Genomic DNA, 6,000 nt, shown 5'->3' on the forward strand with positions numbered 1-6,000 from the left:
CATTACCATCAGGATCTCCAAAGTGCAGGGGCCCGCCGTTTGAGAGAATTCTGTGTCTACGTCCTCATCACTGTCATCGCCGCGCTGCCGTATCCGCCTCCTCCTCGCCTCGGATTGAAGGTCCTGGTTCACCATAGACTGCACTAGAGTGCGCGAGGTGTTTAAAACATTCACGATTGCGGTATGGAGCTGAGCAGGGTCCATGCTTGCTGTGCTATGGCGTCTGCACAGTTCACCAAGCAAAAAAAAGGCGCGAAACGGTTGTCTGCTGCTCAGGGAGGGAGGGGTGAGGCTGTACCCAGAACCACCCGCGACAATGATTTTTGCCCCATCAGGCACTGGGATCTCAACCCGGAAATGCCAAGGGGCGGGGGAGGCTGCGGGAACTATGGGATAGCTACGGGATAGCTACCCACAGTGCAACGCTCCAGAAATCGACGCTAGCCTCGGACCATGGACGCACACCACCGATTTAATGTGTTTAGTGTGGCCGCGCGCAATCGATTTTATAAAATCTGTTTTACAAAACCGGTTTATGCAAATTCGGAATAGTCCCGTAGTGTAGACGTACCCTCAGTGTTGAAGGACTCTGTGTTTTGCTTTTGCTGCAAGTTATTTAGAAATCAGTTGGTACATCACTTGCTGAAAATGGTTTGAAGGACTGGAAAAACATATCTTCAATTTCTCTTCATGTGAAAGAAGTACAGAATATTTGGAATGTTTTCAAAATTGGAAAGAACTTGAATTATGATTGAAAAAAGGAAAAACTATTGATGAAGAAAATTTACGTGTGATCAAGGAAAAAGAAGAATATTGGCAACAAATATTAGAGCATCTGATTGCTTTAGTGAGAGTTCTCGATGGGCAAAATTTAGCATTCTGTGGCCACGGTAGAAATTAAAAATTATACACTCCAGGTAATGGAAACTTTTTAAAATGTGTTGAATACCTAGCTTTGTTTGATCCAGTCATGAAGGAACATCTATGTAAAATAACTGATAATGAAACACAGGTTCATTACTTAGGAAAAAATATGCAGAATGAACTGATTCAAATCCTAGCAAATGCCATAAAAAAGAAAATTGTAGAAGCTGCCCATTCTGCAAAATACCTTTCAATAATACTGGACTGTTACAACAGATGTGAGGCATGTTGAACAAATGACCATCATTCGTTCTGTGGATATGGAAAAGTCTGCAGATGAAGATAATGTTGAAGTGCTCATAAAGGAACATTTTCTGGGTTTCGTACCACTGAAGGAGATGACTGGAGCATTTATGACTGAAACTATTCTACAAGAGCTTGAAACAATGTCATTATCTGTTGAAAACTTACATGGCCAAGGCTATGTTAATGGGAGTAATATGAAGGGTAAAGACAATGGTGTGCAAAGGAGAATGATGGAAATCAATCCTAGGGCCTTTTTCGTTCCTTGCAGTGTGCATTCTCTGAATTTGGTTGTCAATGATGCTGCTAGATGTTGTTTGGAGGCAAGCAGTTTCTTTGACCTGGTGCAATGTGTTTATGTGTTTTTCTCAGGCTCAACGCGCCATTGAGAGATTCTGACTCGCCATGTGAATTCTCTAACTGTGAAATCACATAGTAAGACAAGATGGGAGAATCACATTGATGCTTTGAAGCCTCTTTGCTATGAACTTGGAAACATTTATGATGCCCTAATTGAAATTTCTGATGATAATACTTTTACTGGATCATCTGGCAATATGGCATGTTCAGATGCAGAAGCTCTTGCAAATGGCCTTTCCAAGTTCAAATTTGTGACTTCACTCATTTTGTGGTATAATATCCTATCGACATTAATCTCACTAGTAATCAGCTTCAGGAAAAGAACTTGAACATACATTCTGCTATTCAAAAACTTCAGCAAACTAAAAATATTCTGGGGGAATTCAGAAGCGATGAAGGGTTCAAAAGAACACTGGTGTAGAGTCTCTCGAGCTTGCTGGAGAAATAGACTTTCCGACAGAATTTGAACTAGAGCCAGTTTGCATTCAGCAAAAGAAGCAGCAGTTTTCATATGAAGGATGAGACACACCCATTCAGAACCCAAAACAAAAGTTCAAAGTGAATTTCTACTTTGCAGTCCTTGATACTGCTATTCACTAGGTTGATGAAAGATTTCAACAGATGCAGCAGCTAGAGTCAGTATTTGGCTTTCTATATGATATCCACAGCTTGCAAAAGAAAACAGCAAAACAGATAAGAGAATTTTGTATAAAACTGGAGTCAGCATTGACTCATGAAAATTCAAAAGACATTAATGCTACAGATTTGTGTAGTGAGCTTCAGGCTTTTTCAAGATAACTTAAGAAACATTCCACTCCTGAACAAGTACTGAAGTTTGTTTGTGAAAATAAACTCAGACAGTTTTCCAAACATTTTTATAGCTCTACGCATTCTTTTAACTTTGCCAGTTTCCGTAACTAATGGGGAACGTAGCTTCTCAAAGTTAAAATTGATAAAAACATATCTGCGTTCAACAATGGTGCAACAGAGACTTCTTAGACTTGCCACAATGTCAATAGAACATGAAATAGCTGGAAAATTGGATCTAAAAGAACTAGTGATTGAATTTTCAAAACTTAAAACAAGAAAAGTCATCTTTTAAGAGCCCAGAGGGTTTTTTATTTGGAGTGTTTTGTAAATACAAGTTAAAGTTCATTGAAGAGTTTTCTTATTTCTTTCTATATTGGATGTAGTGGTAATGGCAGTTAAAGCAGGATAGCGTAATGGATGATTTTGGATTGTAATAATAAAAATAATTAACATTTTTAATGCATTTTTATTTGAAATCAGACTGAAATATCATCTAGCTGTCGTGTACAAATCTATTCTGAAAATTTCATGTCTCTATTTTATCTGATCTCAGAAACATTGGTTGGACAGATGGATGGATGGACAAACCGAATAATTAAGCCTCTGTTTAAGAAAAAAAAAACGCTTAAGAAAAGCTAAAAGGAAAAAAGGGGCAAAATGTTTCCCAGTTTACCAAAAACCTCAGCCTAGATCTGCCCTTGCGGTTTGGGGGTGGGGGACGCTGATTGCATGGTTCGCCTAGTGCGCCAGTTGCTGGCAGCTAGTCTAGGGCCGCCCCTGTCCCTCTGACATGGGGCTGTCGTCACAGAGGAATCCTGCCATTGCTATACTAGCAAACAAAGCCACTACATGGGGGGATTTCCCAGCAGCCTCCATGCCTCTTCTGACCTCTGGGCACCACCAAAGAGGGCAAGGGTGGCCCTTGCACAGTAACTTTTCCCCAGCATGCCTTTCTGGGCTGGGGCTGGTCCTTTACATTTGGCAAGGCCAAACAACCAACCCCTAACATGGCTATTTCCTAACAGAGCTGCTGGTATTTCCCCCTCTTCCCTACAGAGAGTCTCTGTTTTGTTTTTCCCTTCTTACTCTTCAGTCCTGGCACATTGATTTGAATATTAATAATTAAACAAAGCTTTGCAGGGGGATGGAAGGGGAAGTTATTTGATGTACGCTTAATAGCCTCATTCTAAGCTGTTTTAGAACATGTCTCAGGGTAGCCGACTGCTGTGCTGTTACTGTGCCATAATGTAGAATGAAGATACACATTAGGCATAGGAACTGCTGGAACAGACCATTGACCTATCCTCAGCCATGAATGGCCCGCCCTCTCTTTATTATCTCTTGCTGCATTGTGTCTGTTGTAGGCCCAGAACTTTCAAACACTTATGCTGTATTGTTAATCCCAAGCATTCAGACAGCATGAGTGAGGCCCCCCAAATCTGGAGACTGGTTTAAAAATCATAGAATTGTAAAAACTGGGGGATTTTTTTCTTTGCCTCTGGATATTATGCCTTTAGGGTCATGTTTCCAGACTTTTCTCCATAACTGCAAGGGCTAGAAATTTACTTTTTTTAAATGAACGCTGAGAATTTTCTGAAATGAAATGGCCCCCAGAGCTGGGCTTTGAACATCCCTCCCCCCCATATCATGAGACTTGTGATAAAATTGTGAGAGCTGGCAATGAACACTGCATAAGTTATGCATATGCTTAATCAGGAACTCAGTGGGACTGCTCATGTTTAATGTTAAATGTGTGTAAGTCTTGGTAGGATCAGAGCCTTAGGTCATGTCTACACCGTCAAAGTTATAGTGCCGGCAGTTGCAGTGCCATTCAGAGGGTGTAGAGGGGAAACCGCCGTTGTGTGTTCACACTGACAACTGCCTGTGCAATGGGGAGAGGGATAGCTCAGTGGTTTGAGCATTGGCCTACTAAACCCAACATTTTGAGCTCAATCCTTGAGGGGGCCACTTAGGGATCTGGGGCAAAAATCTGTCTGGGGATTGGTCCTGCTTTGAGCAGGAGGTTGGACTAGATGACCTCCTGAGGTCCCTTCCAACCCTGATATTCTATGATAATAGCATGTTGACACTTGCAGCAGTATTCAGAGCAGTGCACTCTGGGCAACTATCCCACAGAACACCTCTTTCTCTTTTGCCACTTAGACTTGTGGGAAGGTGGAGGGGGTCACGGGGCATCCTGGGCCCTGTCCCAATGCCCCATGATGCATTGCTTTGCATCCCAGCAATCCCTGTGCTTCCATCCACATTTGGTGCCATCTTTCACCAGTTTGTGTACTGTGCGCCCTGCCTCTTTTGGGCAGCAGGAATGGATCCTGAACTGCTAACCTGTATGCTGCTCGCTCTGACCAACACATCACAAGTAGCAGTGGAGTTATTCCTTAAACTACAAAGGCAAGAGGAGTGTGACATTGATCTCATCACGTGTAGTAACTACGATACAAGATTGCTTGTGGCATTCACAGAGGTGGAACCACAGTGGAACACCACTTTTGGGCTCAGGAAACAAGCACTGAGTGGTGGGATCACATCGTGATGCACGTCTGGGATGATGAGCAGTGGCTGCAGAACTTTTGCATGAGGAAATCCGCATTTATGGGATTGTGTGATGAGCTTGCCCCACCCCTGCAGCACAAGGACACAAGAATGAGAGCTGCCCTGTCGCTGGAGAAGTGCATGGCAATTGCACTGTGGAAGCTGGCTACGCCAGACTGCTACCGTTCTGTTGCTAACCAGTTCGGAGTGGGAAAGTTGACTATTGGACTCATGTTGATGGAAGTGTGCAGGGCCATTAATCGCATCCTGCTCCGAAAGACCGTGACTTTGGGCAACGTGTGTGATATTGTGGATGGCTTTATACAAATGGGCTTCCCTAACTGTGGAGGGGTGATAGATGACACACACATTCTAATTCTGGCACCAGGCCACCTAGCCACCGAGTACATTAATTGCAAGGGGTATTTCTCAATGGTTCTCCAGGTGCTTGTGGATCATCATAGGCATTTCACAGACATTAACGCAGGCTGGTCCGGAAACCCTTTTGGAACATTGGCCTGTTCAAGAAGTTGCAAGCAGGGACTTTTTTCCCAGACCAGAAGATCAGCATAGGGGAAGTCAAAATACCCATTGTAATCCTGGGAGACCCTGCCTAACCCTTAATGTCATGGCTTATGAAGCCATACATCGGGCAACTTGACAGCAGGAAGTAGCGGTTCAACAACAGGCTGAGCAAATGCAGAATGACTGTTGAATGTGCCTTTGGACATTTAAAAGCCCGCTGGCGATGCCAGTATGGGAAGCTGGAGCTTGCCGATGACAATATTCCTGTGCTTATAGCCATGTGCTGTACGCGCAGTAATATTTGTGAAGGGAAGGGTGAAAGCTTCACTCAGGGCTGGACTGCAGAGGCTCAGCGCCTGAAGGCTGAGTTTGAACAGCCAGAGACCGGGGCTATTAGAGAGGCACAGCTCAGGGCCATAAGAATCAGGCAGCAATTTTCCGCTTGGGGGCGGAAAAAAATGCTGGAGCCGGCCCTGTTGATAACAGTGTGTTGGTGGTGTGTGGGGGGGCGCATGGGAAAGAGTTTTGTGACAGTGGCTGCAGGGGAGGGCGGGCGCGGAGCTGCTCAGATTGAAGAGCTAGTAT

General features: G+C 43.9%; 1 pseudogene; it reads left to right on the plus strand.

Moving 5' to 3' along the window:
* The first annotated feature begins 946 nt into the window (after positions 1–946).
* Positions 947–2,238, plus strand: LOC123366426 (annotated as a pseudogene).
* The last annotated feature ends 3,762 nt before the right edge of the window (positions 2,239–6,000 follow it).

The sequence above is a fragment of the Mauremys mutica genome, chromosome 3 (assembly GCF_020497125.1).
Source record: "Mauremys mutica isolate MM-2020 ecotype Southern chromosome 3, ASM2049712v1, whole genome shotgun sequence".
NCBI lineage: Eukaryota > Metazoa > Chordata > Testudines > Geoemydidae > Mauremys > Mauremys mutica.